Source organism: Pararge aegeria, chromosome 10 (assembly GCF_905163445.1).
Source record: "Pararge aegeria chromosome 10, ilParAegt1.1, whole genome shotgun sequence".
Taxonomy (NCBI): domain Eukaryota; kingdom Metazoa; phylum Arthropoda; class Insecta; order Lepidoptera; family Nymphalidae; genus Pararge; species Pararge aegeria.
This window is the reverse complement of record NC_053189.1, coordinates 6,660,368-6,687,057: the sequence shown is the minus strand read 5'-3', so window position 1 is coordinate 6,687,057 and position 26,690 is coordinate 6,660,368. Positions and strand designations below refer to the sequence as shown.

Here is a 26,690-nt window from a genome sequence, read left to right as displayed (position 1 = left end):
AAGTCATTTGTGCTGTGGGACATTTTTGTTTATTAAGCTACAAAGCTTTTCAAAGTACGTACCTGAATATCTAGCTCACATTTAAGAATTGTTGAACGACTCCCTTCTTGAATTGGACAAACTCGGCGAATTTATGCAATTTAGTTCCGGATATCTCTCATAAAATAGTTTGTACGGGAGCTATCGTGATACGCTCGACCGTAACAGTAGGAAGATCTTCCTCCGAGCGGGTGATCGTGCTCGGGGACCGAGGTCCGAACATTCATTTTTGGAAGTTATATATATAGGCATTCTTCATGAACACTTCGCTAGCGCGATGTAGGATTTTAGTAGCGCCATCTAGTTATGTAATGTGGAGACCGCCACAAGTTTCAGATAAGGTTTGTTTCTTGATGCTAACCTGTGCGCAATACAGGCAAAACATAAGTTTGTACTTTATGTATTCATTATCATCATCATCATCGTTCTCAGGCTATGGCATCATCGTTCTCAGGCTATGGCAACAGCGTGGCCCAGACTGAGGAGCTCTCATAACATGATATCATGTCAAATCCCAATAACTTGATAAATTTTGTTTTCCGGAATCTTACCCGATGAAAATGCTGCCGTGGCTTGATATTCTAATACCAACCTTTAGTAATTAGACGTAATATATCTTCAAGGAGAACATGTTCCTTAACCTATAACTTCAGTTATCACTAATTTATCTCAGTGACAACATAGCTGAATAATTTAAATCAGAGATAATAGCCGAAGTATAAAAATAAATGACCCCCTTCTTTTGTATACAGTCACCCATGTTTGTTTATTCAGCAAATAAATAAGATGCGTATAACAATGCAGTTGCTGTTGTGTTTAAATAAATATTTAATTGGTTGCTAATTACTAAACTGGCTATTGTCTTGGCGATTCTTCTCACAATTGGCTATTGTGGGCAGACAATCTTGGGAGCTGACCTCAGCTTGCAGCAGTGCCTTTTCATCCAGCTACTAAGAAAGCGATTTGATCTTTAGTGCAATGCTGTGTTTTTGATATCAAGGTGGCTTTGTAATACATTGGCTAAGGTCTTCTGTTTATTGTGGTATAGTGTCTAAACTTCTGAAGTTTCAAAATCTTAAGTGTTCATTTAAATGTGTGTCGAATTGACCAACACTTTTTAGTGCGATCTTTCTTGTAAGGTACGAAGTTTTAATGAATTTATATTAAATAAGGCCGGTTGATTGCATAAAGGATTAAGGTTATGTTTCTATTGTCGTTAGAGAAATACTCTCTTTTTGATATCAAGGTCATATTGAAATACATTAGTTAAGGTCTTCTGTTTATTATTTTGTGTTTAAACTTCTGAAGTTTCAAAATCTTCAGTGTGAACTCTAATGTATGTTGCATTGATAAAAAAATTTAACGGAAATTTTGGGAACGGAAAAGTAAACGATCCAATTTATACATAATATATCGGCGAAACATTGAAATTTGTTTTAGATATTCAGAGACACAGACAGCGGTGTCTCTTAAAATCAACTGATAAGTTTCTCAGTATGATTGAATTTGTACAATAGTAAAATAGTAAGAAAACTATTGTTGTATTTTATCTGGCAAGGATCTTCGCAATAAAACAAATATTCAAAAAGATTCCGTATCCAAGATATTGCAAACTCCCACTTTTTCGGCAAAAAGAATCGCAAACTCCCGCTTTTTCGGCTAAAGGAATTCCCTATGTACCTAAACACGATTTATTTTTACTTTCAGATGGCGCACTGGAACGGATGATTTAGGGAATGCAAGCACCTCGGAGTAATTATTGCGTAAGTGCCTTTTACCTACATATAAATTACAAAATATTAAGAAATGGGAGAATCTTAGTGAAACAGAGACATTTTCAAAGGGTGAAGAGTAGTTATATCAAGACTTCATTTCTTCAATCATGGATAGTCTGTCTATATTATATTAAAGATCATTATTTATTAAGAACTCAACAATAATACTTTACTAGATATCTTAGTTATGCGGTTCCTTGTTTTTGAAGCGATATAATAAAAGCATTTTAGAATATATCTACGTAAGGTACTAGGGTAGGTACTAAGAAGTCGGTACAATGTAGTCTTGAAGTTTAGCTAAATATTAATAATAAATAAATAATAATAAATACACTACGATAATACACACATCCCCAAAGTAAGCGTAGATTGTGTTATGGGTACTAAGATGTCTGATGAATATTTTTTTGAATAATATACACAAATACTTAGAATATACACATAAACACCCAGACACTGAAAAACATTCATGCTCATCAAACAAACATTTTCCAGTAGTGGGAATGGAACCAACGGCCTTGGACTCAGAAAGCAGGGTCGCTGCCCACCGGCTAGTCGGTGGTCATGATCGGAAAAGGTTGAAATATATTCTACCTTTTCCGATCATGAGAAATTCATGAGAATTGAGAAGCAAGAGTCATTTCATTTCATTTGCATTTTTGGCGAATCACGCAATTCAGTCAAATAATTTTGTTGTGTTCAATTAACTCAGTATGAAATATTATAATACCTTTATACTCTATCCTTTGGCTCTCATTTAATATTTGCTTGAAATCGCATAAAATTGTCTGTAGTATGCGCTCGCTATTGCTATGAATGTAGGACCCATGTTGTAACTAACGAGACGACCAGTTAGGCCTATAGAATGCGGATTTAATTTGTCATAAATTACGCCTATTTTAGCGACTTTTTACAACTGCCTGCAAGCGAGATTATACTTGCGACAGGCTTAAAATGTGGGGACAGCTAAAATAAACGAGAATTATGCTAAGACTGGTTGAATGTATGTTTGGGCTGCGTAGATGACATTCTTTCTAAATTACATGATGACTTTACTTTGCGCGTTTTGTGGACTATAATAAACTTTCTTAATATGGAATATGCAATCATTATAAAGAAGTCAAGAATTGTGGTATTTTTCCCGCGTAAGAAAAGCAACCTATATCAATCACTTTTCGACGCTGCCTCTATGATGAAAGTTATTTTTATAGATTGCTCTGTCGCTGTGTGAAGTGGATGGAGGATGGAGTAGTAAACACACTCACGTTTTCAATGAGTATGTTTATTGATTATGCATGATGTTCTATCACGTACGATAATAGCTCAATGATATCATCGTCCTGCATTATGTAAAAATGCGACTGCACCTGTATCCTATACCGTAAAATCGCGAGCAAAAACTAGTAAGTATCCGATGTTTTTGTAGCATTTCTTAAACGCGTATCAGATTCTACATTCTACGTTAAGTATTTTACCACTAAATTGCTTGGTTGCAAAACTCACGGCATTCAAACAGAGTCAAATTGAATTTAGTGTTAAAATAAAACAAATAATTTGTACCGCATACAGATTATTCTTTTCCAATAAAAAAAAAAACTTGTAAAAGTACAACCTGTTCCGAAATAGTCTGATATGATGGGAGATACTATGCAAGTTTTTTTATGAAGAAAGATGTTATATCATATTAAATTAGGCGTCTAGACCAGACTTATCTTGGCGTGATCGGCTCATGCAAATTGTTTTCGCTGTCTACCATCTAAGTATATATTCGGTGTCTGGTAAATCATGGATATTCTTACTACCACTAAATGAAGCGATGAATATCTTTTCGTTTGTAAAATACTTAATTATCAAATGTTCATACCAAATATCTCAGAGACCAATATGTAACGGACGTCAAAATTTTTCGTTCGGAGTTTTAGCATAGTTTTTTTTTAAATTGGAGTCTGCACATTCTTTAACATGTAGTTTATTTATTATTTATACAATAAACAATATTACAAAAAACTGGTGGGAACGTAAGTATACGAAGTAAACAAAGGAAAGCTAATATCTATAAGAGATCTATTCCAGCCACCCCAGGATGGGGTGTGTTCAGAGATGAAGGAATTTTAACATAATTTTTTGGCATGATAATACTATTCCTGAATTGTTTTTTCTGGCAGACGTGCATGGTTTTTTTTTAATAAAAAAATTATATGAAACTTTAAAAAAAATCATGGTAATCTTGAACTAATTCTGAAATCGGGACAATCATATCCGTTGTGCTTAAGTTAATGTATAGGCAAATTTAGTACTGCCAGATTTGCCTACAGATCGAAAATGTAAACAAACCACATTTCGACGTGGGATGTTTACATTTTTTTAGTGTTTATTTCATACACTCGACACTGGACTTGCGATTAAGAGTTAACCAAAACAAAAATAACATGTTACCTGAGTATGTGGTATTCGGGCAGACATTTAAAACCCAAGCTTATGGTTTACTTTCACTTCCTCGTGAAAATATTCTTGTAACTTGTGGTCAAATCATAATATTACAAATTACGTATAACATTACTGCTCGTGTAAAAGTTTACCTGCTTGGATAAAGTTCTTACCAACTTTCTAAAAAAAAAGTCCTTATAATTTATATGAAGTGAAAGAGAGTTCACGCTTTTTTTTGTTGGTAACTTCCGAAAAAATTTTGTTGATTCGATTTTGTAAAAACAGGTGTAATTGTAATCTAATTTTGTCAAATTGTTATAATAGTGTCATTATAGGCGTAAATAACAAGGGGCTTTTTGTTTTATTATTTTTGATGTTTTTGTTTCACAATTATAATCTTTATTTTTGGAACCTTAGGATATTTCATGTTTCTCTTTGATTTGTAAATAATACTGTTTTAAGTTATGGAAGTAGGGCCTAGGTCAAAAAGGTGCATCAAAAGTCCAATTCGTTTCTGGTTTTTTTGAAAATAATTTTTAATAAAGCAGCAAATTTTATATTCTTATCTTAGCTTATCTTCTCATTTTAGCTGCGTTAACCACGAATGGGCAGAAGCCGTAATGTAATATCTTTCGAGAACTCCCTATTTGGTAGCTTGTGCTTATCTTTTGGCCAGTTATAAAAATGTATGTTCATCATGTTCATTAAGTCGTTTACAATTTGTTTTGCCAATTCCAATCAAAGTAGTATACTATTTTGATTTCTGGTATTGTCTGCCATGCGGCGAACATGTCCTACTCAATCCAATTTAAAGTAAGCGGCTTGTAGACCAACGTCGATTTTACAAATTGAATTGAAAATGGGTCTTTAGCTCGGGATTTTGCCAGGACGTTTGTAAGACAACCTCTGGACGACCTCGCTAGCGCAGTGGTGAGCGCTGTGGTTTTAAGTTTGAGGTCCCGGGTTCGATTCACGGCAGCAGTTTGGGAATTTATAACTTCAGAATTTTCTCTGGTCTGGGCTGGTGGCAGCAGAAAATGAAATAAATCCTCAAAATTCTTAACAAGCCTCTCACCAGGGAGGCTTCGGCCGTAGATAGTTACCGCCCTATTGAAAAAGACGTGCTGCTTAGCGATGAAGCGTTCCGTTAAGTAGTCGCGTAGAAACCGATTAGGGGTATAGGTTAATATAATTGCCGTATCGTACAGGTTAGCCTGCTAATATCTTAGATTGCATTACTTGCCACCAGGTGAGATTGCAGTAAAGGTCTAACGTAAGTACAGGATTTCTAAAGCAAGTTACTATAGGTCTTTTTTACTTTGATAGTACAGAGTTCAATATTAAAGAACGACTCCTCGATCGAGCAAATCTTGTAAGTACTAAGGCTATTGTTATTTTTTTAAAGCCAAGTAGATATGTCGCGTGCTATATCGTAGGTATTCAGCATATGCTTTTGTGAGCTGGTCGATGACGAAAGCTAAGCACCATATTTTATGTGTATTCTATTCAAACGGTTGACAGTTCATTCTGTTATTTTATTTATCTTTCATAAAAGCGGTTTCGGGCGAAAATGCATATCACCTGTCTCGTAAATGGACGTCAGCACAACGGGTGGTAAAATGTTTCTCCTTTTTGAATGAATAAATATTATTTAAAGTTTGTGTTATATGACGTGGGAGTTTTAATAAATAAATAAATAGGTTTTGAGAATCATAAAATAAGCATTAGCATACACAAATACAGTGATTCTCTACCTTCTGTACTAATATTTAATTGAAGCGACGATAGCGCAGTGGGTGAGGTCGACTTCACTTTCGGGGGGCCGAGTTCGAATGCGTGCGTTTTAAGTAATTAAACTATCATTTGATTCGACGGTGGAGGAAAACATCGTGAGGAAACCTGTATGCCTGAGAGAGAGCTATTTATGAGCCGTAGTTATACTTCCATTGTTATTTTCATTAATATAGCTTTTCATTATACATATAACTTAGTTTATATATATTTTGTTTATGTATTCGTATGTAGTTGAATGTAGGTTTATAATAATTTTACACCATCTATTTGTTCTCGCTCTTGTTGCCTCCTAATCCTAAGGTTGCCTGGCAGAGATCGCTTTTAAGCGATAAGGCTGCCTTTTGTATTCTTCTCCAGTTTTTTGTGTTTCTCTCTATTCGTCCTTTATTTTCCTTACTGTGTAGTGGTGTACAAATAAAGAGTTTATATAAATATTTTTTCGTTCGCTGCTTTATAGTAAGAATACACCTTGTTATATCGAATAAACTTCACATATTATAATGTTTCAAAGATATGCTGTGAAAACAGCTTGTTTCGAGTTTTGTATGCTCAATAACTCGATGAATTTCAAGTTTAGCTGTTTTGATATTTTTAAGAATAAAGATATCGTCTTAAGACTGAAGGCTTTTCCACGCTTTAAGTAACTCTTAGCAAAGCGAACCTAATCAGTTAGTGTTTCACACGGACAAGTTTTTAAAATGAGTGTTTTGATATGGGTCATCATAACTTATGATAAAGTTTGAAAAGAAACGCGTCACTGCGTAAGATAGGTGCGGGGATCGTGAGAAGTGTACGAGAGACTGATTAAAATTGATCGCACATTAAGAGATGAACCGCACATGTCGATCGATACGAAGTTTGAAAAGTCGAATGACGCACTTACTGGTCTCACGTTTATCTGTCATTATATATATAATATCACATCTGGTAGTTAACACAATGTGACGGCTGTCAAATTACTTAACTTTACTGTACTCTTGTTTCATATAAAAAATACGAATTATTTGCATACGAGTACCTATCGTATGACGCATATTTTTCGAATTCTATTTCAAAATTCAAAATTCAAAATTCATAATTTATTTATTTCAAGTAGGCCTAATATAAGCACTTTTGAAACGTCAAGTCTGTCTGTTTGTAGTGATTCTACCACCGGTTCGGAAGGCAGATTCTACCGAGAAGAAGCCGGCAAGAAACTCAGCAGTTGCTCTTTTCCAACATCAACAATTTACATTTTGCATTTTAACATTCATTTTTCTATCTTGTGTGAGCTGAAAGCGGAGCCGGAAGCTTCCAAGCAACCTTGTCATTAAAACTTCAACGTGTCTAATAAGAAAAGGAATATGGATTTCTCGAGGCGCGAAATCTTTGTGTTTCTAGTGACTATACAAACATTAAATTCAACTTAGCCGACAAGACATTCAGGATTCATTCATCAGAGGATTTATGGATCCATAAAGACTCTGCATGTCTTTAACTCAGGAAATCCTTTATTATACGAACCTTATCATACAAGGGAATACCCTTATGTCAGGTTGCAAGTGGTGCATATGAGTGGCCAGTCTTTCTGTACCTTTCATTGTCTTGTGGTTGTACTGATCGCTCGGTCTTATTTAGCTGACTTGAGGATGGCTCTCGCACAAATTCGTTTATTGTATCATGTACGAGCATATTGTTACCATTAATAACCCTCCCTTCTTCAATTATTACAGTCCGGCTGACTTAAATCACGCGTAGGTAGGTACTATAAAATGCGAAACGTGCGGTTCGCAGCTCTACGTCTCACTGTTCTTGCTGCAATATGCAATCAACTTTGTACAGAGATGCAAGCAAAAGATAACGCATAGCGGTAGAACGGTAACTTTTACAGCCTAAAAATCACACACCTGCCTCATAAACTGCCTCACGCGACGGGTGGCTAACTGCACTGCAATTATAATGTACGTTTATTTAATATCAATGTTATTGGTTGCATATAAATCGTGCGCGAGCTCAAATGGCTCATTCATTAACTATAGTTATAGCTTTCATTAGTTAAAACTTGAACGGTGCGGTAATGGTTGCGATAATGACTGCGTATTTCATAATCATGCGATGACCTGATGGAATAATAACATGGAATTACTTGTATATCGTTTACTTATTGAACACTAGCTGTTGCCCGCGACATCGTCTGCGTTTGATTTTGTTTTTTGATGTGGCATTAAATTTAGGTGTAGATCTAAAAATTTAAAAGCATTCAGTATTGCTAAGCCTTAAATGAAGGGTTTGCTGCTGTCTACTGAGTTCTATTCTCTATCTCCAACCACAGTTTGGGCAAAATAAAACACATATTATAACCTCTATAGTACAAAAATAATTATTTAAATAGGTTGTAATTTGTCGGAGTTATGGTGTAAAATCGTGAAACACTATCCCCCTCTCCCAAAGGAACCGAGCTTAATGTCGGGATTTTTTTATTATTTTACTAAAAGTTTTCAATCTCACCTGGTGGTGATGATGCAGTCTAAGATGTTAGCGGGCTAACCTGTTAGGGAGTATGGTAGTCATATCCCTTATGTATTTTAACGCAACATTGCAGCGGAACACTAAATCGCTTAGCAACATGTCTTTGTCGGTAGAGTGGCCAAAGCCTCCTACTATACAAAAGTAAGTAAGTAGGAGTTTAGGATGGAGAAGGACGCTATTTCCAGATTATGCATGTTGCACTGGATGTTCCACTGCTGCGCTCAGACTCCTGTCTCATAGGAAACAATTACCTAATAGGAAGTTCACCTTTCAAGATGCTCCAACTTGTGTTGGTGGAATTTAACGATTATTATCATTGCATGGTACTGATAATAACCTAGACCGACGGTTTAACGGCGAGTGGAAAGGCTACACCATGTTTCTAACTCCGGGGTAGTATACTGCAAACCATGATCCCGACCCAACTTCGTAAAGTCAGTATAGGATCAACGTGGGCTCTGAGTTAAGGAAAGTGAAATTCGGTTATGCAAAGTACGACACCCATCTTGGGTCTAGATTGCTGATCGAGTCGCAACCAGACTATAGCTTATTTATATACCAAAATGTGACTTTCCGCTATAGGTACTCGAAATTTAGTCAATGAATTGACTTTTACCTTCAATTTTGCTTTTCTGTAATTTATTAAAGTTTCGAGAGGGTGAAATATAAATTAAATTAAATAGGTTTATATATAAGACTGAGCCGCAGACAAGCGTTGCTGAGTTAAGCTTGTTATTTATAATAATAACCCAGTTCAATAACAATAATTGAAATAAATAATTCCATTTTAATAACATAATCGACTAACGTCAAACCTAGATAATGTACGTGCTAGGACATACCAATCGTGGCCTTGTGTTTCGACACAGCTTTACATTCCTGCGCCTGCGCCGAATTTAGCGACTTGTTGAACTCCTTAACCGACTGTTCAAAACTAAGTGAAACTAAGAACAGTTAATAATATTTAAGGAAAACACACGATAATAACAAACTTTCCTGGGGCCCTTTAACCTTAAAACGGGACTAAGAACTTTCTTTATGTTCATACTAACCTACTTTAATTAAGTCCTATTGAAATTTCTTCTGTCTTCAACTAAGGTAATTTTTAGATCTTAAAAGTACCATTAGTACGCTACTCATGAACCAAAAACTTCCACAATTTTACTTCAAATGTGCTGAACGCGGGTGAAGCCGGGGCACCGTTGGTGATATATTTTTTTTTATATTTTCATGGAGCATTAAATCAAATTACGAATAGTATAACTGCCTACATTTTACCAACACTTCTTGTACAGCTTACGCTTCTATAAATATAATACGTTAGGAGAATGCTTCATCAAAAGCTCCTGCCATTTCTCTAACATACGCCGCGAGCCGTTGGCATCCGTTTGTTTGTACGATCATAACTCTGCAAACGCGCAGCAGGCTATACAAACCGGGCCCATTCTTAAATCGATCGTTTATCTTTAATATCTGCACGATATTGTCGAGTTTGTATATTTTGCGTTTCGTTTACTCTGAATAAAAAGTACCTTTAGTCACACCCCGGATCTACTTAGTATCTTTAAACAAAATCCGTTGCTGCGTGTAAAACAAATTTAGTTTTTCTTGATTTTATGTTTATGAGGTAATATATGTCTGTATTTGATTCATAATCATGTTCTTTTAGATATATAATTAAGTTGAAATGATATCATGTATTCGTATATCGAGCCTGGCTTAAAGTAGTATTGACTCATTTGACGTCCTTAAAATAAGGATTATTTTCTGAAACAAGACCATTATCAATATTCATATTAATAATGCTTTAAGCGATGTTATTAAACCCAATAATAAGCTAAATATTTCTGTATTTATTTCGATAAACCTAGTAGCCGTCAGTTAATACCTACTGCTTTAAGCGATGTTAGAAGACCCCCTGATATTTGTGTATTTTATTTGTTGAACAGATTAGCCGTCAATAATATTAAAACAAATACTGCTTTAAGCGGTTTTATTAAACCGCTGAAATGCAAAATATTTGTATATTTTATTCGTTAAGCCCATTAGATATATCTAAGAAACGATTTTATTTATCTCCATCATTACTACCACAACTTCGTCTTGTTATGCACTGCGATACGCTGTAGAGGCGTTTAATCAAAGGCAATCATTTCTCTAACTTACGATACGATACAAGTTTTAATGCAGCTGGTTTGTTGGTCGTAATTTAAAAGCTTTAAACGTCTGCTACGTTTCTGCACTAAGGGTTGCCAATCGCTTAAAATACCGTCCCTAAATTTTCTACTTGAGAGATTTCAATCTAAACTCACACAAGAATAGAATGCTAGTCATACTGCTCTCATGCTGCAATCACAATAAAGAACTCCATCCAAATTATGGATTCTAGATTTATCATCATCATCAATATTAACACCAGAGGTAGGTTTGTAGTGCAACACGCTGGTCAAATGCGGATTGGTAGACGCGGATTTCTCAGGAATGTTTTACTTAATAATGCAAGTGATATTTTATTGCTTAAAACGAACATTGCGTTGAAAAGTTAGATGTTCGTGTCGGGAAGCGAACTCCGTAGCTAACGGATTTTAGATTGATAGATTGTAATTTGTGTTCACTATATCAGTTGTTGCAATAGACTTTTATTGTCACCACGATGATTTATTATTAAAATTAAAAACAATGCTTTATAAGCATTTCTATTACCGCACATTTTATAGGTAGGCACTTTATAATAAGAGCAACTATTTATTTCAAATCTGTTGCTGCTGTTTTATATATTGTCGTGCTCAAAAACGGCTTAAAAACTTAAATTTGCATATCAATTTTTTCTTCAAAATTTTTTTGTACCCAATTTGGCTATAAATACATGAATTTTATTTTCGTCATGAGGGTGGACGACAAAAGCACCTTTGAAGAATAATATATGTTCCTGTAACTGGGATTGGTTTTCTTACGCTAAAAAGGTCAATTATTTATTTGCTTTATAGCAAAGTCTATCTAAGGGGCAAACCACTAGTAGGTTATATTAAGCGTTCCAATTATACCCCTTCTTTTTTCATTTTCGCATTGTGATTCACTTTCGAATCCTATACATCGGGACTGAACAAATACCTAATTTATTTTAACAATGTATTTAAACACTATTTATTGATCCAATTTTCGATGGCTGATATATTTAATGCGGTTCCCATTGAATTTCAATCCAAACTAAAACGACAATCGATTCCATCTGATTACAACTTGATTGAAAAAAAAACTGGTCTAAGTAGTCTAATGTATTTCGGTACAGTTTTATAAAAAGCGAAATTAATTCACTATCGAACACGTTTGACCTCCTAACCACTTTACAAAGTTGTCTAAGCGGGATTACGAACAAAGTATACGTACCATAGGTACAACAACCGTGTAAATAACCTGCAGTTTTTGTTGGCTTTACTATTTTCTGAAGTTTCTATAGTAAACGTTACGAGTCTTCTAATTGATATAGTCTGTTTTTACAATATTTTCATTATTACTTTTTTGTCGAAACTATGTTTAAAAAAGTTCTGTTTTAGCGTCCTTCCGTCCTTATTGGTAGCCCTATGCAATTCGTTCGAAATATTGCAGATATTGTTTTTAACCACGCAATAAATAAAAAATGTTTATTTTAGCATTTTATCTTCCTAGAGGCGTGGTTATATAAAACTACCATCATAATAGCAAATGAATACTTCGTTAAACACGCGCTAAATTATAACTGCGACTTCCTAAAATTACCGTAACTGTTAGTTTAAATAATCATCTTTATTATTTTCTTTTATTATGTTATATTTTTACAAATAAAGTCCCGAAAACAGCCAAAGCAAACATCTTAACTTAAAAAGTAAAATTCACTATTAATATTATTATTAATCGTGTTTTTAACCTTTTCGACCTCCAATGTCTTTTGATAAAAATAACCAATCTCATGAACTACCGGAGAATAAATATTTACAACCCTTTTATGTATATTTATTATTTCATGCTCTATATCTTGTTCTCGCTCCTGCCCGTCCAACTCTTACTCGCCTCGTCTAATTTGCTACTACTCCACAGTATAGAATACAGATATTTTTTCCGATATTACAGAATACAAATATATTCAATTCTAGGATCCACATATATTTAAGACTGGTTATAGGTAAATCTCATTAATTTAGTTAAAGCTCATCTTTCAAAGCTGTACAGGCCAGGGTGTACCTCAGCTAGGTCAAGTTGACTTCTGGATCAGAGACGGTCAAACCAAGCTTCCATCTCCAAATCCCGAAACCCCTTAATGTTTCATTTAATTTAACCCCCCATTTCTTTTAATTTAACTCATGACTAAGGTTCACATGCTAGATAAAGTAGCAATGTATTCATAACCAGTTACCGCAAAGGAATAAATATTAAAGTTAGTTCCTCCTCATTAAGTTTAATTCAAATATCCTGAGCGTTTGAGACGTCATCACGTACCTCGTTAGTGTTCGCGTGTTCAGAGGCCGCTTGTCTTTCTCACGGGCTAAGAAACTCTTTAGCTTCCAGTCCTTACTCTGCCTGGGGCTACTGATAAAACCTTTAGTTTTACTGCCCATTGAACGAATGGTTTTACTATTAAGCTGTCTTCAGCTTAACTTATACAACAGTTTTCAATAAATGTATTGAATATAACTCAAATATTGGTTGGTGATCCGTTACTTGCTAACCACTATAGCATGCTAACCAATATAGATAGTGGCATATGCAATCGAACCTCTTCTATATGATTATTTTCTTGTTAACGCTTGAGTATATTATTATTTATTGCCTCATTCAGTTAATTTCTAAAACACACCGCGCTCTATAGTTCTTCGAAAGATTCTTATGGTAAAAGTCGATATAAGAATTTCCCATGCACAGGAACCTGATATTAATTAGAAACACTGAAATTATAAAATGCTCAAGCTGGAATTAAATCAAAGACTGCACTGACTTCCCGTCAGATACTATCGGTTTTATCGTCTTGTTGTATTTTAATGACGACACCTCCCCGCTGTTATTAATAAGTTATCATAAAGTTTTTAATTGTGCTTTAATTTATAATTTTCCTTAATTATTTAAAACGTCATGCACGTCATGAAATATTTTAATTGTTAACGTGCATTACGATTCTTAACTCTTATCCGATTAAAAGGGAAATATTTCTATTGTTATTGACGTCTGACTTTAACTATCCGAAAAAAGCTTAATTTATCAGTCTAAATTTAGGTATTGCAAGGAGTAGTTTCGGGTAAAGGATGGTTTTTTGTGTTTGCATGTAACGCCCTTTAAACAAAAGCAAGAGTTTAATAAGTTTGCTCGCACTGTATGTGTGTTAGTTGCACTATGAAAATTATCTTCTTATTCTTACCGGTTCTTAGATATGTTGGCAGCTACCAAATAAGCTGTAATTATGTTTTAATTGTTTTTTAAAAGGTATCTATCTTTCCAAAAACATGAGATGTCATTGCGGTTTTCCTGTCATGTCTGATTAAAATAATAGGTGAATTCAAGACTTAGCGCAGTTGCTAAGAAAATGCCGATTCTCTTGTGTTACAGTACCTCAAGCTATACCTAATTTCAAAGTTACGGATATTATAAAGGCTTGAAGCTTTTTAGCGCCAAGTGTGCTTCGTCGAGTGTATCTAAATTTGTTGAATTTTATCTAGCCTAATAATTTTCAATACCATAAATCATATTCATAAAATACGTGCGTATAAAAGAGCACCAAAAGGTTTTTACCCAGCCTATCTGGGTCAACGTTATTAGCACTATTACCACGACACACCTTTCTTGTGAAAGCTAAGACAAATATGTTTTGAGCAAACAGTACGCATCGTGCTAATGGAGTCATCTACGTATATCGAAAACGTTTTGTAACATCAAACTTTTCCTAGGAATTAGTGAAAACAACAAAACTGTTGTTTTTGAATTTTCATCCTACCCAAAAGGATCCTTCCTATTTCAGTGCTGAATTACGTTTTTAATCAGTTATATATTTAGATTTAAAGCTAGAAAGTTAATTTTTTTTAAATTCTTGTAAGAATACTATCAAAGTCATAGTCAAATATTTCTTTACTGCATACTATAACTTTTAATTCAGAGATTGAGTATAACTTTAAATCTTGTATTCAAGTGGTTTTATAAGATTAATTATTTTTATTTACTAACTAGCTGTTACCCGTTCTTCATCCTTATTTCTCACTGTTTTTTTTATAAATCCCGTGGAAACCGTTTGTTTTCCTGGAATAAAAAGTATCCTTTATTACTCTCCGTGTTTTCAAGTAACTCTATGCTCAATGCTTAAGGAAGTCCTTTAAGGAAGAATAAACAAACACACTTTCGCATTTATAATCTAAGTAAGGATTCAAATAGTTTGCCTTTTAGAAAATAATAGATCATGGTGATAACTACATTTGTTAAAATTAAAGCTAAGAGGGTTCCAAATGCGCCCTGTTCTAAGAAAAATCCCACAAAAAACTTACCGCAATGTTCTTTATGTTCATTAGCCACATTGTCACTAAAAAGCAATTAAGATTGACCAATAAATCGTACCAAAAAATTCCTATAATTTACGTTATCTCTAAAAAGTTCAAAGTAGTAGTATAGTATATAAACTATACTACTTTGAACTGTTTAGAGATATTACCTAGATGTCATCCGGTAGTTTATTCTAAAATTGAATACAATTTTTATACAAGTTTGTCGATAAAACTTGATTTATTTTTTAATCAAGTCACTTAATTTAAAAAGCGTTTTGGTAACCATCTAGTAAACAATATCTTAATTGGTAACTACTGGCACTACTCACTTGCTGCGACAGCCACAGTTCGTTTGTGCAATTAAATTCTACGCTATAACGTCGTATTTTGTTGTATCATCATGTTATATTGTAACGGACATTTATGACTTACTTGAAGAAACTGGTGCCGTTACATTTATTTTCATCGTGTACAGAATTGTCTTCTGAAACACAAATTATTATATTCAACAAACAAATAAAAAAGAACGAAGCCTTTCACTGTAGAAATATCTCGTTTTCTACAATCTTCTTTACAATGTTTGGAATTTCTAGCAGCGTATTATTTGCAATCGTTTCTAAAATTTTGTTTACAAAATAACTTCAATATCAAACCATTAATTTTTTTTTCTTTTATTTCATATAGAAAAAAGCGAGGCTGAGGTCTTCGTATAACTTATAAAAAAATGTAATTATTTTGTATTGATTTAAATAATTGAAACTTTCATACCAAATGTCTAAAGATAATTATAAGATAGTTTTGACATCGTGTTGGACAGTTCAATACACTTAGATAAGGCATTCAATATGGTAAGGCTTGACAAATTAAATGTCTTATAATGATTAGACTTGCGTAATAGGAAATGATTGCGATGTTATTGTCTCGTTGTGTACCATGGTTATTATTTCTTTATGCTTTTTAACGAGATACTCAACTGTACGAATAAAGGTCTTATTAATTGCTTGAATCCTATTTACTTGTAGGCATGCCGAATGATTTGATTTAAGATAACTCGTTGTTAACAATATTTATTTACTTTTGTTTTAATCACACCTATGTTATTTGGTGCATTGATGAAATCATTATCAGATTTAATTTAGATATAATAAGAAATACTTGTTATTTACCAAGAGTGGTTGTAATGTGCTAAATGGTTTCATGGATGATGCTGAATTGAATATTATATTATGTGGCACAGTAATAGCAACCGGAAACATCTTTATATATTTCAGTACACGCAACAACATTCAATTTCAATAATTATAAATCAAACGAGCTGTTCATAACTTCTTATGTTCGCAATGGGGTTTATACTGTATTGCTTTATATTTCCGCCTCTAAAGGTAATGCGTACAAAGATCAAACGCTCTTTGCGGATAATACATCGACCATGTCCTTTCGAGGATGCTTAATCGATAGCACAGTTGGGTTTCAAATAGTCGGCGTAGGTGCATCGCTAAAACAATAAATTGTACTGTCGGCCTAAGATTGTCGATAATTTTGACATACAACAGTGCATAAATTCCAAATGGTTGATGAACGTGCTTGTTTTGGAATCGTCTTTAATGTATTGCTGCTTCAGAAGATAACATCTGTACATTTTGTCGTAGTGGTTGTAGTTTATTCGTTTCAAGAAATATTTATATGTTCTTGTTTGATGGAAGTTATGTCGTGTTTTTGCTTTCATATTTTTATTGATTGGCCCACCCGAAGATTTTTCGGTTTAAAATTATATTGAGTATGTCTTTTTGAGATTCCGACGCATCTCTTAAGATTATTTATAAATACTTATAAAATACTCTACAACGCTGCTCTTTAGTATAGCCTGCTGTCTAGAAAGCTCCTTACAAAATCCCTACCTAACCAGAATCCTTTGTGTTATTTTAGCTGTTCCTAAGATTATTGCGAAAATTCAGACAGACTCAAAATTTATCAACTAAACTTTTATCGTTTTCTTTAGCTAAGGTAATAAAGTTATAATCTTTCGGTGGTCTTTACAATGGGCAATTGTCAAATATATATAAATTTAATTACAAAGCAGAAAGTTTCAATAGCCATTGGATGATTTAATGAAAAATTGTGCCTCCATTCCTGACTACATATACTCAATATAATATCGTCAATACAAATATCTACTCAATATCAAACGACATATTTTCAATGTATTACATCAGTTGCTGTTAAGTCTATAAAATTTCTAATTGATTAACAAAATGTTAAGTGAAACATCACAACTCTCAACATGTGCTTACAACATTTTTTATTCATCAGAAAACACTTATGACATTAAATTATATGCTTCATGCTTAAAAATTATATTCTGACAAAATCAATAAATCTCAAATATGTTGTGAATATGATCGTAGAATATATTTTACGGTGGTCGCAAAGTTATGGGTGCATTACAATTTATTATGCCGATCTCGCCAACCATCTGGCTTTAAGATGCGTTTTACAACGGGATAGCATCAATCAAGTCTCAATACCGGTATCCTTGTATGTAAATGGGGATTCTATGTTTGCTCATTCCAATGTTTAAAACATTCAGACTTCCCACATCGGTATTCCAGTGTCAGTCACCTGATGTATTTAAAACATCTTTGGTATTGTACATATTTCATTTTTGCATCTTATTATTTCAAAGTTCCTTCGATATAATACCAATGGGTGAGTTTTAACGAATTGTTGTGTTCAAGGGAGTGGTTTTCGAGAATTAAAGTTCTATAAGGTATAAATTTGTTTCTGTGATGACGGCCTTCTCAGAAACAAATTTATACCTTTGACAGCTTCTCTTTCCGCGGGTGTCGTACGAGGTGACTAAGGAACAGAGAAAGGGCGGCAACATTCTCTGTGCTGCTACTACTGTCTACTGTGAACACCGACTTGAGGGCCCAGCGTAATGAATATGGGCAAACCCTCATGTTGGGACAGTCCAGCAGCCTTTAGTCCAGCTGCAGACTGTTATGTTACTTTGATGTTGATGACTGTTATTTTGATGAAGCTAATTAGTCTCTATCTAAGTAACATTTAAATAAGAAACCATATTTCTAAGTGAGCATAGATTGAACTATTCTTCCAAGAGGTGTAAATATTTCAAATCTATTGAGTATTATTGTATGTACCTTGTATAACGAAAAAAAAACCGCAGTTTTTTACTAAAATAATACCATACTCCGTTTAAGGTAACATGTTCCATTTTAAACAACATCATTACCTACCTAGACAGCACTTTTAGTCAATTGCAAACCCGTCATCGATAAAACAACAAGAAATCCTTGTAGATGTGATATCAGTTTATATTGCGCGGTGTCAAATTCTTTAGGTGTCGGGTATAGTATTTCTAGGTTGTGCCTATTCAACTTACTCAATGTCAATTGAATGGTCAAGCGTAAAACTATTGGCAAGATTTTTATTTAGCTTACAGTCTTAGTTGTTAATAGAAGGTATTACTTATATATTTTGAGACAATAGATACAGATTATTTTACATACACAGCACACATGTAGGTATACATAATAATATAGGCTATAATGGGGTGATGATAACTGGTGTTCCTAGATCCCGGGGAGCAAAGTGGTCAGGGCTTCGGCTTCCATTCGCAAGGAAACGCCGAAGGAAAACATCGTGAGAAAATCTGTATGTCTAAGAGTTCTCCGTTAACCAATCTACTACTTAACTCCACTAAGAAACTACGGCCTAAACTCTTATCAATGCAAAAAGAGAAATGCGGCTGGAATGTTTCTGGGCTTTTAATTATTAATATGCAAACATCGACCTGATAGATAATATTGAAATTGAATTTCGAGAAAACCTATTTCCATCCCTGGGATCGAATTCAAGACTTCGTGATGTGTAGTCAATCGAGAATATTATTAACAGGTAGCTTGCTGTTCTTAAAATATTAAATATTTTGTTTTATAAGATATTTTAATTTGTAGAGGAAATCACAAATCAACCGTCGTTTTGTCGAGCTATCTCCCCTTTCACATCTCTCCTTTACCTTCAACACCTGTTTCATACAGCTGCCATAGCTGCATAATATAACTTTACATAAGCAATAAGAATAGCACCATTCACAATTATTGTTTCCTTCTTACATATTGTGTCTAGTATATATATATATATATACCATATGATTCAGAAAGTGGGACAAAGTGTACCACAAACAGGTTCTTGTGAATTAAACTTACGCTTTGTTCGAAACCTGTGTTTCTTCTTCTAATAAATCGTTTGCTGCTTTCTAATAACGAGCAGTGCTTATTGGTGCACCACCTTATATGGATTCTAATCGTTGGTCATATAATCTTATTAGATTTATGCGTGTAAATGGTATGTTAATAAGGTAATAAAATTTGTCTCACGGTATTGGAAATAGGATGCCACTATTTATAATTGATTGCTGGCAGATGTTCCAGTGGTGATCAATTGCATAGTGCCAGCAAAATATCATAGCGATAATGATGTAAGACGATGCTAGCTCGTATTTTTAGGAAAATCAGTAGTTTAAGTTGTTAAATAGTTGAACGCACATTTGCACGCCACGTAGATGAGAGCTGCACTTTTTATTCGACCTTTGGATATGCTTTTTTAACATTAGGAATTGTATGAACATAAATACCAAACCACAAAATAGAATTAAATGCCAAGCCTTTTCATCCGACTTTAAAAAACGAATTGAAGAAGTAGGTTCTCAATTCTACTTCATGTTTTTTTGTATATATTTTACACCTTACATTATAAACTGACTGACGATTCTAATGATTATTTTTTTCTTTTGTATTACATACCCATCTGAATGTGCTGAAGATCTATTTGAAATGCTTCAAAATTCGAGGGAACTCTCCAAATATAATAGACACATCTGCTAATCGCTAATTGAGTATTTTTTAATAACTGGAGAATTTCTCCCGAAAACCAGTATTTGGTCAACTGAAACTAGTTGAGTAGGTACAACGGAAGGCCACCGGAACTACTCAATTAAAAGTATGGTGAAGTTGCGGCAGAACTCCTCAACCATTAACGCCCTGACTTCCGGAAAAGCAATATTTTGTAAAATGTTATGAGCAGTTGACATTTGGCTATTATTACTTAAATATCAAAGCAAACTAAACCCATTAAAATTCGTGAAAAAGTTTTAAACAAAAAAACTACCTATTTAAAGTATTGATGGAAACGTCTGAAATAAATAAAAATAATAATTAAAATTATTATTATAAAACAACGTAAAAGCAAGAAATATATTTTCTTAAAAAATATTAAGTCGGTGCGAAGTAAAATTTAGAAAATTACTAGACACTTTCCTTGCTACTAGGTATATAAAAGACAACCGTTTACATAGTCCTGTGTCTATAATTAGTATTTTTTACATGTTACATGGAACTGATTTAAAAATATCTATCATTCAACCTTATAATTAAATATAATATAAGAAATAAAACTCATGATTGCACAAAAAAGCATCAAAAAACCACTTATTAGAAAGATCTTAAATGAAATTCATTGAACTCAATTTAACCTGCGGTATATTTCTTCTTGAACTAATAGAAAGTCTTCATTTAATAGTTAAAAGATATAAATAACAAAATTTAATTTGCATGTGTTTCTAGTCGTTTTGTAATCCATTGTTGACAGACTCGGAGATTTAAATACTGTGTTTTCAATCTAACCTTTATTGTCCAGCTATTAAGGTCTCTCAGTATACTTCCTGTAGGCTGTACCGGTGAATGGTCCTACCTAGTTACCAGTTTCTAGCTATAATGAGCGTGCTAACTGGAGCTTTGTGCTTAGGAATGCATTAAATACTTCCCCTGTGAAGACAATCTATTGGCAATTTAATAGAATAGTGTGAACAGCTTATCCGTCTTCACATCTCTACGGTGGCGATGCTGTGGAGAGAATAATAAACGGTAGGGCCTATTTGTTGGGTATATAATATGTTTTCACACATCCCAGATTATATCTTCGTATACATGAATATAATCTGTACAAATGATACTGAAAAAAAGGGTACAATATAGGAAAAAACTTATCGGTATCGTAAAGATCGAAGAAGAATGAGAAGTCAACGTTTTAAGATTTACTGGTGGATTATGAAGACTTTCTCTTTTCTCGATCCGACACAGGCGAAGCTATAGCTTCAACCGTAATAGGGAACCATATAATTTGTCCCTTAAAACAATCGTTTTAAAATATTCTGGCTGACTTGGGTTTACTCTTTAGCAAAAATGTAGCAATGTTATTCGAGATTATTTATTTAAACGCAGCGTTGTTCAACCCAAAGTGGTCAAATTACATCAAACCTGTATTAAGTAGTAAGTACCTGGTAGGAGACAATTATCTCCCCGGGGAAAGGATACAAATGTATCATCTCCCACAGCTTTATCAACTCTCAGAGCACTGGCGCACAAGTGGGAAAAATATCCAAACAATGTATGTGCAATAAAATAAACGGGGATCAACTTCTCCTATTTCATGTGTTTACATAACAACCGTACTTTAGCAGGTGGACACGTTAATTATATTCTGTCAGGGGATTTAATCGGGCGATCTCATTTTTATGTGCTGCCTGTGCTAGCCCTACTGGACCGTGGATTTTGGAACTCCCTACAAAAGAGCACAATGTACAACAGTGGTCGTCAATCGGTTGATGATTATGATGATAAAAGCTTCACACAGTAGCTCGCAATCGTGTAGTTTCAAAGTCTGCTGTTCTTTTAAAAGAATTGCATTGTTTTTGTGTTAGAATAGTGTGTAAAAATTTTTCATTCGTTCTTTTTTTTCCTGACCACGGGAATTCTTGTGTACCTATAGGAAATAAACCTTAGGTTTTAATCGTTGTAAATCTTGCATTGTCTGATTATACGTTGAGTGTGTAGTTACCGGTAAAATGTTAATGGATTACTTCCTTATGTGGCGTTTCTTGCTTATACAGTGCCAAGCAATATTAGCAATCGTATACACTTGGCAGGACAATTGCAGTTGCTTAATATTCATAGGATCTTTCAATTCCATCCATCCATCATAATCTTGGAAGAATATATATATAATCGAGGATCTTGCTACTATAGTTTTGACAGTTTTACTTTTTATTTTGACCTCCAAGTATATTCATCACTTCAACCGATTGACTTCGTAGGGGGTTCCAAAATCCACGGTCCTAGGCTGCTTATTTCCAGCTACTCCCAGTGACTGATTCCATGTTCTCTTCGACCCCCGAGGAGGCATGTCGGGGGTCGACTAACGCTGCGTTGCCGGTGCGGGCTCGGCATTCCAACAAAATTTGGCATCCCAACGTTCAAAAGTTCTGTGAGCTATTTTATCCGTCCATTGCCACTTCAGCTTCGCGACTCGTTGAGCTATGTCGGTAAATCTAATTACTCTGCGGATCTCCTCATTTCAGATTTGACCACGGAGAGATAACCCTAACATCTCCATCACCCGCCTTCAGGTACTGAGGGATTTCGAACGAAAAGATGTCACGCAGTTTCCCGAACGCTGCAGAGTATTTCAATTTATACTAATTATAATATAAGCAAAGCTAATATAAGAATAAGGTTGGTTGTATATTAAAACCAGCCTGATTAAAGAAAGAAAAAAAAAATGATATACAGACTGTAAGATCACAAGTGGAACAGCTACTTGTATGAATATATGTAAAAGTTAAATTTAAAGATTTCATCATTGCTAGTATGCAAAGCAATTATGAAAATAACATGGCAAAAGTAATGTTTTTTAATAAGGATAACTAAAGCAGCAGTTTAAAATGCTATTTAAATTGTGCAAGTATCAAATATAATCAAGTTGATACCAAAGGCCGGTGATTATACAGTTATCACCATAAAAATATTAGTACATGTACCTTTAGCACCTACGCCAGTTAGCAATTTATTTTATAAAGAAAAGTTTATTACGACATACGACGAAGTAACACGATAATAGGTTCACTAAGATTTATTAAAAGTTTTTCTTGAAGTATGTGAATGATGACAGAATTTATCGTTCTTAGATATAGAGAATATTATAGCCCAAATATTGTGAATTTGTTGTTCTGCAGATGTAAATTGTAAGTAAAACAAATTGCAATCTTAGGTAATAAATATAAAACGTTTATGTTATATGAAAACTGGAACTTTAAACATATTAAATCTAATCGACGTTTGTTCTTCTTATATGTTCCTGAATTATATCCTCATTTGAAACGTGTTTTATCAGGCTATCAATATTATACATGTATCTCATGCGGTAATATTTATTAAAAACATCAACAGGAAATAAACTCTCTGTATTGCAATAAAATAAATCAAAGTAGATACAATATATTCCTTCGTTAAAACGTCACTTAACAATGTAATAGAAACGGGAGCTGCGGATGAAAAAAGGCTAAACAAAATAAATCTAGAGCTAAACTAAAATGAAGAAAAGATGGTGACAGGAATCGGGTGCGAAGCCTCAGTGGCGACTTGCGATGGTTGATAGCATCTAGATCGCATCTTTCTCGCGTGCCGATCCCATCTTCCAACTACGAGTATAATGAGGTGCTGTGTTGCCAAGTGATTCACTATCGGGATATGTTTGTTAGAAGATACATATATTTTCCACTAACAGATGCAGAAAGTAATAGCTTTTAGAGCTGAAGTTAACCACGCTTGTAGATAAAGATATTCTATAACTCCAGAGGAAATTATATTGCTGAACTATTGAGATGTAGTTTGATTTCATAGGTTTATGATTTAAATTATGATTAATAGATCTATATTATTTTATAAAAAGACAAATGGAACATATAGTTTTAAAGTGTTTATAAACTTCAAGATAGTAATTATTATACTTCATATTATTTTCATACGTCTTTCTGCAATATTCTCTAGACTCTGTACCAATGTTTTAATTGCTTGAATATTTCGAATAAATCGGGAAATGCCAAAAAATACCTATCATTTCAAATCCCCATTTTCTGCAATTTATAATAAAAATCTTTGAATTATGTTAATTAATTCTATTTTTTTATGCTAATAACATAAAACCAGTAAAATAAAACAGTTCTCCTACTCGAAATTCTAAGCTCAATAGTCTTTAATTTGAAGGCTTACAACTTAAACACCTATTCGCCTCACGATCGCATCATCTAAAGCGTTGACCTGTTGATCTTTACCAGATGGAGTTGTTATGCAAGAACGCAAATATCGAGGATTCACAGCCGTCTTTGCATAAACACTTTCACGTCACTCATGTACAACATTATTAATTGGATTTAATGATTGTTTGAATAGTCAATGTAATGGACTCCGACGACTTGTTATTAACAAGTCTTAACTCTTGATGCATTTATTAAGACTGTACCATTCAAGTTGCTTTTTTATGTTTTGTTAGACTACACTACTATCGGGTGTGCTATTTAAATGTTAAACGATTTGTATAGTCTGGGTGGTTATGTTAATGTGCGAACTACAAATATCTTGTTTTATGTGTTTCATAATCGTTTCAATAAACTGATAAATATCAGTATCCTATTTCGATTTGTTCCTATTTCAAGTAAATTCCCAAGTGCTTCTTTAAAAGCTTAGCTAGAAAGGTTAGCAAATGCATCGTAAGAACATTAAAGCACGCTCAGTATATCTTTCAGTACATCAGCTATTAGGAAGATCCATTCGTGCTGTGTGGCCCTTTCTATCTTGAAACATTATCACTGCAAATAGTTTCCATGTAAATTGTTTCCACTTTTTGTCAGTAATTTTACATCGTGTCGAGAACACAGTAAACATCTGTGACGAAACCGACCAACATTTGCTAATAAGGGACCCGTAATTACCTTGCATTAAGTATAATTTGAAACCACCTTTACCCTAAGTTATTAAAGCGCAAATTGCATTGCAGTAACGCCATAATTCTATACACCTGTCTCAGGCGGGATCAAGAAACTTTAATCTCGTTCATGATTTCACACTTGATGCCAAAAGGGCTCAAGTTCCCATAGAAGTCGGCTAGTTTAAGGCGTTGTGCAGATAATTTAATGAGATTGTCGAGATAAACATAAATGCCGCGTTATTTGGAACAGATCGACATTTCTACCGATATCACGACTTTACTTAATCTCAAATCAGACTTTTGAATACTTTTAAATTAACTGCTTTATTTTATAATGTGTCACTTAGAAACAAGAAGTGTTTGTAGTAAATAAAACATGCGCATTTTTGCAGACAAGAATATGGATTAAATTTATTCCTTATGCTTACTCGTAACAGTAGGAGGGTGGGAAAGTAGTGTATTGTTCAGTATTTAATTGCCATGCGAATGCTGTTACCTTTACATTTAATTCCTTAACAAAGAAACCATTCTTTAAGAACTAGCAGTTAGCCTTTGAGTTTACTTTACCAATTGCGATTTTGCAAAGGTCATTTCTTGAACTCCCGAGCCTTTGTCAATCCGCGTCGTAAATATGGACGCCCGTTTATATCTACTAATTTACATATAGAATATAGAATATCTGCGTCGTCTATACCGCTATTGGTTGTAGCTATGAAATGGAAGATTTACATCAGTTAGAGCAAAGAAGTGAATGAAAGAAGAAATTTTGAAGGAAGTTTTGATTTTGTTTTAAATTGCTGCCACAGCAAGAATCGAGCGATTTGCAAATCAAAGGGAGGAAGTGGAAGAAGCAAGCAAGCAGAAGAAAAAGGGCGGACGAATTGAAGTACGGCATAGAAATATTAATATTCCATAGAAATATTATTTGTTGCAGTCTTAATTTAAATATGGTACTGAGCTTGTTAATACAAAAATGAAGGAATAAAAAAAGCTGTCAAATTGCATCACATTGCATTGCTACTTGCATCCATTTTCAAAACTGGTTTATGTCGGAGGGATTAAAAAGAAGGGTGCGGAAGTGGATATGCAACGCGATTCACAGTCATTTAAGAAAGCAACACGGTTCATGCTTCTGGTTTAGAGAAATACTTTGTTGTGCTGATACAGATATCACATACTTTTGTCATCATTGACTTTGAAAATCGTTATCAAGAACTTAATGATTCTCGGAGTCTAATGCAATAAAATTGTACTCGTGACTTTTTTCTGAATTCTTTAACCCATAAACTATTACGTATTTATCTATCTACTACCATTAAATATTTGCAAGATTCATCTAGAAATTTTTAAGCCAGTATTCATCTAGTAATCCTTATAAAAGTTGTTAAAATGATGTAAATAGCCTAAGTGAAGAGCATTATTTGCTCGTTTTAAATCACGCTTTTATTTTTGTCGAACGAAATAGCGATTCAAAATCATTCAATGCCTCTCATTTATTTATCTGTCAACCGTTTCATATCTACGTAGTTGTCTTTTGTATATTGAAGGAATTAACTCTTGCGGGACCAGGCACTTAGATCTAATGGAACATGAGATCCAAATAGTTTGTTACATGCGAAAAAATCCATTGGGAGGCACTTTGTGACAGTCGCAAAGTTTTTTTAATAAAACCAAAAATATTTATCGTATTTTAATTTGTGTTCTTCTTTGCTTCAAGTTTTTTTTTAAGTAGCCGTTATATCCAGGAACAACTTCGCATATTAATTGACATTAAAATATTAAGCGTCGCGGCTACATCTGTTATTAT

At 33.9% G+C, this 26,690-nt stretch overlaps 1 protein-coding gene across 2 annotated transcripts in view; it reads left to right on the top strand.

The window, feature by feature from the left end:
• The window catches only part of LOC120626665 (cadherin-99C), a 175,915-nt gene that overhangs the window by 110,764 nt on the left and 38,461 nt on the right, over positions 1–26,690 (top strand). For both annotated transcript variants that reach the window (XM_039894276.1, XM_039894275.1), the window contains one exon: positions 1,747–1,802. The gene's annotated coding sequence lies outside the window, so the exon portion shown is untranslated. The remainder of the gene's footprint in view (positions 1–1,746; positions 1,803–26,690) is intronic.